The sequence below is a fragment of the Blennius ocellaris genome (assembly GCF_963422515.1).
Source record: "Blennius ocellaris genome assembly, chromosome: 8".
NCBI lineage: Eukaryota > Metazoa > Chordata > Actinopteri > Blenniiformes > Blenniidae > Blennius > Blennius ocellaris.
This window is the reverse complement of record NC_137657.1, coordinates 2,713,191-2,721,861: the sequence shown is the minus strand read 5'-3', so window position 1 is coordinate 2,721,861 and position 8,671 is coordinate 2,713,191.

The window sequence follows — 8,671 nt, the reverse complement described above, 5'->3', positions numbered from 1 at the left end:
GGAGGGCTTGCACTCCCCAATTTTAGGCATTAGTACTGGGCAGCTAACGTACAGAAACTCCTATACTGGATGGATGGAGGCTCTGAGCCCCCCCCGGCCGGGGTGTATCTCGAGATTGCAACCCCACACTTCTCACTACGTTCTGCCCTATGCTCATCACTCACTCTTCCTTTAAACCTGAAGGTACTAACACTATTGCATTGATTTCCATGAGAATATGGAGCCAGCTCAGGAAGTGTTTGGTCTTGCAGGGCCCCTCCATACTAAGCCCACTACTGAAAAACCACTTGTTCAAACCTTCTTGTACTGACCCCGCATTCACAATTTGGCACGATCATGGTATTATTACTGTGAAAGACCTTTATAAAGATGGCATCTTTTTATCCTTCGCCGAACTGTCTTCTAAATATGACTTACCGAACTCCCACCTTTTTCGATTTTTTTTCAGGCGAGAGACTTTGTAAAGAAGCAGTTCCCACACTTTCCAAATCGTCCGTCGGAAACTTTGATCGACACTTTGTTATTGATGGGCCCCAATCACAAAAAGTGCATCTCTGTGCTATACACCTCCTTACGCTCAATTGCCCCAAACTCCTCATCATTAATCCGAGCCTCATGGGAGAGTGATTTAAATACAAACATATCCGAGCAACATTGGAACTCCGCCCTGAAGTTGGTCCATTCCTCCTGGATATGCTCCCGCCATAGCCTCATCCAATGCAAAATCCTCCACAAAGTTCACTATACCAATTCAAGACTATCTAAAATCTACCCCTCTATTAGCAATATCTGCACTCGATGTAAACAATCTCCTGCTGATCATATTCATATGTTCTGGTCTTGTCCTAAGCTATGTTCTTTTTGGGAGAGTATTTTTGACACTATAGGAGGAGCATGTGGTCAGACAATTCCTCCTAATCCGTTATCAGCTATATTCGGCCTCTCCCCTGACACCACATTTTCGAAGTCACTAAAACACACGGTTGCCTTTACGACCCTGTTGGCCAGGCGACTCATTTTATACAATTGGAAGTTGGCTCAGCCCCATCATATGGTCGTTGGATTAAAGAAGTCCTCTATAATTTAAAATTGGAAAAACTCCGGTTCTCGTTAAAGGGCTCTGCTCAAATGTTTCAAAGCTCGTGGAATCCCTTTCTGGTGTATATCAACTCTCTTGATTTATCCCCAGATCTTGATGAGGAATAATCTCTTCTATTTATTTATTTATTCATATGTTTATTTTATTCATTTATTTCTTTTTTTCTTTTTTGTCGACCTTTAATGTCTGTCTTTTACGTGGTATGAGTGTGTGCGCGAATGTTTATGTTTGTATTGTAGGTTTGTGCCATGTGTCCAAGGTTGTTTGACCTGAGTGGGGTGGGGGGGTTAAGGGAGGGGGCATGAGGGTCTTTATTACTTCAGAAATGTACCGTTCTATTTGTATTGGATTGAAAAATGTCAATAAAAAGAGTTGGAATAATAAGATGGAGACTTTAGCATATAAGACGGAATAATGCATTCACATTCACAAACACATTCACAACATTCATGATGACGTCCCATCAGCTCCGGCAAAACACCCCTGGTTGCATCTCTTTTTTCTTTTCTTTGAATTTAACGGTCACACAAACTCCCCCTTGACTCGCAGCCTCTACGAGGTACATAAACCAGCCCTTCCAACACAACTATACACATAAGAATGTGCATATATTTACCAAATCAGTTGGAAAGTCACAGAGAATGCACCCTAGAGACTTTGAGCCGAGGATCCAGCCCAAACCTCACCTCCCCCTCGGCCAATTGGGAAAGGAGTAAAAGAGCTGGTCCCCTCTTCACCTATGTGTGACCCAGAGAAACAGATTACAAAGTTACAAAGTCATACAATGCAATGCATGAGTCCATTGAAATCATCAAAATGACAATACAATTGTAACACTTACATATAACAATGCCATCATCTGAAACATGTCAATCTGTAATCTGAACAGGAGTAATACTGATTAGTGTACCAAGCATACAAAAGTAGCAACGCTGTAGCATCATTGGGTTTTTCTTCTTTTTATATTGTATAAAGAAATAAAATGAATCCTTATTGAAAATCACAGCATCAAAGAAAACAGTAGATGTTTAAGGCACATTCACGCTGAGGTCCATCCGTGTCAGTTGTTTTGTGCACCAAACCACAAAATACAGTGATAATGGCTTCCTGAGGTCTCTGAGCATTGAGAATATATATTGATTAGTGTCATTGATTATTGAAACAAGGTGAGAATCATCTTTATTGTTCACCCACGATCATCATTGTCTAATTAAAATGTACCTACACCTAACCGAGTAACATACCGATCTAAACTCAATTAAGACGAATTAAGAGTATCAACAGTACCTTCATCTATTCACTACTGATTAATAAACAAAACCTTCTCACTCCTTGTCATATGCGATCCACTTCAGCCTGTAATCTTCTTCTCCTTCAACCATAGGCGACATAATGATCTGAAAAGCCTGAAATGTGGTTTTAGTCACTCTCCTGCATATGCATCTTACATTTGCAGTGTCAGGGTTTGTGAACTCAATTGCACGGCAGACAAGAAGCTCAGTTCAAAAGTGTTTTATTTTCAAAAAACACAGCAGAAGCAAAGTCAGGCAGTCCAAGATCAAAAACCAGAGCAGGCAATGGAGGAGGAAATCCAGGAGGCAATGTCCGGCAGGCAGGAGGTCGAAAACACACGAAAGGCAACACGAGGGGAAAAGGCAGGTACGAATGGTGTAGAAACTCAGATGAACTGGCAACAGAAGCTGGAAGAGAGGGGAACTAAATACACACTAATGACAACGACAAACAGCTGTGATCAGGGAAGAGGAAGCAGGAGTGCACAGGGGCGGAGCTAAGGGAACACAGGAGGGGAGGAGAGAGGGCAGGATCATGACATGCAGCTCCACAGATAATTATCAGTGCCAAAGCAATTACACCCACAATCACAGTCACCAGAAACCTGACCAGTCCAGCTCCCCAAGATCCAAACACGCCTCCAAAACTCCCAAAATCAAAACCATGTGAATCGTGAAGTTCAGTTATCCCATGAGCCATATCATGAACATAACCAATCACATCTCTTGCTGCATCAGAAATATAAACACAGCACTCAGTCCCAATCACCATACTCAGATAAGCCAGATAGCAAACTCCACTAAACCAGTTGGAACACACCTGTACGCTTTTTCAACACAGATCATATAAACTTCCTCCGGCAACTTCACCCTTGTCGTCTGCACCTCAATCCCCTCCTGACACGACCTGACTCCTAACTGCTCTCCTTCTCCTGGCACCTGTCCTTGTACCTTGAAACACCGAGACACATTAGTCATAGAGTGAACAGTAATCAGTAAGGTGATGATATTTGGAACAGTCTCTCAAAGATGTAGAACTTTCAAACACCGGAGAGGCACAAGGCTTAATGTTAACTGTTACTGAAAACACTGACTTGATTCCTGCACGTGAATTCACCAATGCATCTACTAACAGTGTGGACATCTGTTCCTGTGGAAAACACACCTCTCCCTCTCTGTACTGTGAACAGTTTGTTTGAGCTAAGGTTAGCTGAACCCTGAATGCAAACTCTCCTCGTACGTACCTCTGGATGTGTGTGACCCGTAACAGAACCGTAACATTAAATCCTGTTGGTAAATGTTGTCTGTTTACCTCCTCAACCACCAAAGCTATGATGGGTTGATACCTGGCTGATTGACTCTCATGCATGTAATATGTTGGTGTGTAACAATCTTCTGGTCCTTCATTAAGGGCAGCTCCCACTCCACACCAGTCAAACAACCTGTAATCAGTGTTTGTAAAAGGAATTGGAGTTAACAATGGTCAGTGAGTAGACCTGGGCATGTTCTGACACACCCAACAGTTACTCAGATTCTGCTGCCTGGCATAGTCGTGCATAATCTGATCTGCCAAGTTCATCTCCGTACTTTTCTTCACATGTTTCGCACTGGAAGGGGCAAACAGCAGATGTGGAATGGCTAATTGTCCTTCACCAAGTTCCGCATCCGGGCATTGTACAGGTCTCTTGTCCTCTGTGAAGCTCATCTTCCAGGCGGTGCAGTTGGGATCCCCTTCCAACTGCTCTCTCCTGAAGCACCAGAATCCGTATGGGCTCGGACCCTGAAGATTCCCCAGATTCAGAGTCATTTCAACTCTTGACCGTGTTGCCTGCACCACTGTGTAGTGTTCAGGTGCCAGCGAACCCCACCACAACTTGCTCCTGTGCACATACTTGGGGGACGCGATAAAACAGTCATTAACAGCACACCTGTTATTGCCGCAGTGAAACGAAGCCTGCTTCACTGATCTTGCCTTTCTCTCCAGCTCGTCCGAGCCAGAGAAGTGATCGTTGTCCTCGTCATCTGGACCGCTGCTCAGTGCCGAGGCACTCGCCGCTCCAGTATCAAAGTTCATGTGTTTTGGATCTTCATCCATTTTGGTAAACAGATCAGCTGACCTGTCTGAATCTGTGAATGCACACCTCCTGCATCTGCAGTGAGGGAACGGATACCATGGATCCCGAACGCCAGCAGTCGGATGATAGACCGGGTAGTACCCTACTACTCGTTTGAAGGCTCTCCGTCCTTCTTCAAGCCGGGCTCGTCGGAGCCGACTTGGTCTGTCAGTGGCGAGTTGTCTGGGGTGACGAGCAGCACGGGGTCGCATGTACCCACTCTGCTCTCCCCTCCTTTTCAGAGCTGTTCTCGTCATGACCAGCACCTGGTATGGAGCTTTCTGTCTAGGAAACTAAAACTCAGATAGAGACTTGATTAATGCATCATCATCCACGTGAAGTGGTTCAGTTGGTTCCTCTCCAGGCTTCAGCAGTCTCCTGGATACCTGCAAATGAAACTTCCTCAAAATGTCTCTTAGTTTTAACACATACGTAGTCACATAGTCATCAGTCCCTTGTAAAGTCGTCTGTATTTTCTTGATTTATTAAAATAGCCACATGGCTCACTATGAAAGCTAGGAACTCATACTGGCGTCCCGTCACGTCCACACTGACTCAAAATTTTCTTTCAAAGGTTAGTTGTGTTTGTCTGTATTTTAGATCATTTATTTCTTTGAGCTTCTCACCAGAAAATAGTTCAGCCAATCAGGATTGTGATAACCAACAGGGTTAAATCAAGAAAATCAGGCCTGCTCTATTACCCCAATGCAGATGCTGAAATGGCTTCTTAGAGAATCTATATTGTTGATTCTACACAACCTAACTGACAAACAAAACGGACAAATAATTAATAAACAAATACAAACAAACAAATTGATAATTTGCCAACTAACATACAAAATCATCTAGTTTTAATATTTGCCATTGACAACAACAAATCATCTAACTGGAAAAGTATCTCTTTTCTCCCTCCTGTTCCTCCATGTTGGCCCAGGAGCCACACATGGAGGACAGAACATTAAATAATCTTAAATTTAATTTAACAGTACAATTTAAAATATTTTCTATTTAATCTCCTTATTCTATATCAACACATAAAACATCTCTAGTTGGATCACCACATGCCTTTCACTTTCCTCTATCAGTGTCTCCCTCCAGACTTTTCTTCTACAAAAAAACACAACCTTGTAAGGAGTTCTGACTCCTTGATTTCTGACGCCTCACATAAATCTGCAGAGAACCCAGGACCTGTCCTGAACCTTGTTATCAGGCAGTGTTCACTTCGTACCACAAACAACAGTGGAGTCTACTGAGGGTGAGACGACATTTCAGGATGCATCTACAGTTTTAATTCTCATTATTTGAATTCAAAGGGAATGACTCTGTCCCTCACATTAGTTTGACTTTTAACATGTATAAAACAGTTAGGCTAGTAATTTTTTGGTTGGTTTATTCATTGGTTGATTTACTTTGTTCCCACGGTGCTCTTTCACTGTAGAAAGTTTCGGTAAATCACTAAATTTGGAGTTTGAATGTAATGTCCTGGTGGTGGTCTGGTTATATTACATCTGATGATTTATTATTGGACTTTTTAATTCAGGTCTTTGATATAAATTGTTTATGAGACCCACAGGATCTCTTTCTTAAGATTTCATTCCTAATTATTAAGTAGTAATCAAGATTTCTTCTGTTTGTTCTTTTAACTAAACCAGCTGATTGAGGCTGTTTAACTCTAATGTAATTGTATTTTATCCATTATCATAAACAATATGTCTTTCATTTGTTTTGTTAGATCTACACTGAAATTTAAGTTAACTATTTAAAATATTTTTTCTTTGTTTTCTTCAGAGTAATTTGAAATCTATTTATGATATAAACATTGTCTCCTGCTGAGACAGAAACAAACAGGACAACTACCAGGGTGAATCCCCCAGCCGGACCCTCCCGGCCTTGTGCACACCCCATTTACATAGCAACACTGACCTTTCTCAATCATCAGTGCAGTTTTGCTCATCTCAAGAGATCATTTAGATAAAACTACATTTATTTATTTATTTATTCCGGATCCACAGGTTGTGTGAAAAGAAATTGAGTATCTGAGCAGCAGAAGTATTCAATATGTGCAAGTCTACATGTGGCACATGAACTATACAATCGTGTGCAAGTACAATCTGAAGATTTATCAATCAAAGTGGCAACAGCAGCCACTAATCTCAAACATCTCGGCATGCCGAGGACAACTGGGGAGAGACGCGAGGAGTAAAACGCCACAGGACGGCAATGCGCACCATGCTTCTGCACCAACATTCCTGTAGCAACACCCTCCTTTTCATGCACATGTAGATGAACGGCTGATGGTCGTCCGGCAAGCCAAGCGCTAGAGCTGAACTCAACGCCTGCTTGAGTCTCTGAAAAGCATTTTACATCTCGGCGGTCCACTCCACCTCTCTCGGAGCAGCACTCAGAGTAGCAGCTCTCAACACACAATCCATAGCTGCATACTCAAAACTCCAGTGACGACAGGAGTTTCCATTGTGAGGAACGATAACATGTCCTTGGTTGCTGGTGGTGACATATTGGCGAGAAGTTTCACTCTCGGGGGGCAGAAGCCTCTGTCCATCCCTCAAAACATGGCCCAAATATGTAACTTGTGGCAAACAAACTGAAGTTTGGCCAACGACACGCGGTGACCACACTGCCAGTCTTTTCAGAAGTAAGATGGAATCAGTTCTACAGTCCTCAGGTGTTGGTGAGGCGACGAGAAGATCATCGGCATATTGAATGAGCGTGCTTCCTCCCATGAGGTGCAGGTCCTCCAGGTCACGCTTAACCGCTGCTGCATACACCCCCGGACTCTCCACAAAGCCCTGGACTAACCTAGTCCATGTGTATACCCCTGTAGGCGAAAGCAAACAGATACTGACTGACTGGGTGCAATGGAATGGAAAACAACCCTGAGCACAAGTCCACAACTGTGTAGCACGTGTTATTAGAAGGCAAATAAGCCAAAATGGTGTTGGTATCTAGAACAACAGGTGTTGCTGGTACAACAATGTTGTTAATCACTTGCAAATCTTGAACAAATCTCCATTCATTAGGTCTGCCTGGTTTTGGAAGAGGCAGAACAGGTTTAATACAAGGCCTGGAAGTTTCAATCAACACCCCTTGGTCAATTAGGGATGAAATGACATCAGTAGCTTTTTCAATCAATAGCTTTTTTGGGACAAATTATATTGTCTGATTATTGGAAATGTAACATTAACTTTACCCGTAACTCTGTGTATTTATCTTTTGTTGCCATCATTGTTTCACAGTTACCATATACTCCGAACCATCTCAGCAGCCGCCACTGCTTATCAACAAAGCTCTCTCTCTCGCTTCAACCTCAGACCTTGCAACTGAAGGAATATAGAAGTTACACATTTGATTTCTGTGGGACAACTGAACACATTGTATTCACTCATCTTCCTACACAGCTGGGATTCCTCCCACTGCTAAAGTTGGGAATAACAAAGCTATAAATGTATGCTCAGGGACATACCAAGTTGGTTGGGATGTCTCCTCAGTGCTCCACGTTGCAAAAGTATGGTTGAAGGTAAGGTTGGAACAGATAAGAGGTCAGAGGTCATTTTGGTCTCACGGAACATCAAGCTCTGAGAAGAACCAGCTTTAAGCAGTTTTGGAGACAAAGGAATAGCAACGTCACCATAGCAACGCATACATCACGAGGAACTGACCAATGTGAGGTTGAGGTGTCATATGCAGATGTATAAATATGAACCCCGCGTTGCAACGGGGCCCTTCTTCATTGTAAACCCAGCCTATATACTTGGGTCTGCAAGGAAGAACGGTCCGAGCTCGTATAATGTAAACTCTGATATATGGAATTTTGTAGCATTGTATAATCTGATATGCATTTTTGTAAACTCTTGTTTGTGTGATTATTAAATACATTATTGAAGAAATTAACGCTCTCTTTCTGCCTCTCCCGGATCAAACGAACATGCAGGAATTCAGGAGAACACGGGTACGAATTCCAACAGTTTGGTGACCCCGACGTGATCCGACGAGAGGTTGTAGAGAGGTGGGGGATTCCAGTGGCCGGACTCAACAGTGCACACAATTGAAGGTAAGAAGACGCCTTTTGAAAAGTCTTCAATTTGAGTCCGGTTGTTTGAATTCTACACTGTAAAATAACTGTTAAATTTAACTCAGATTTAGAAGCT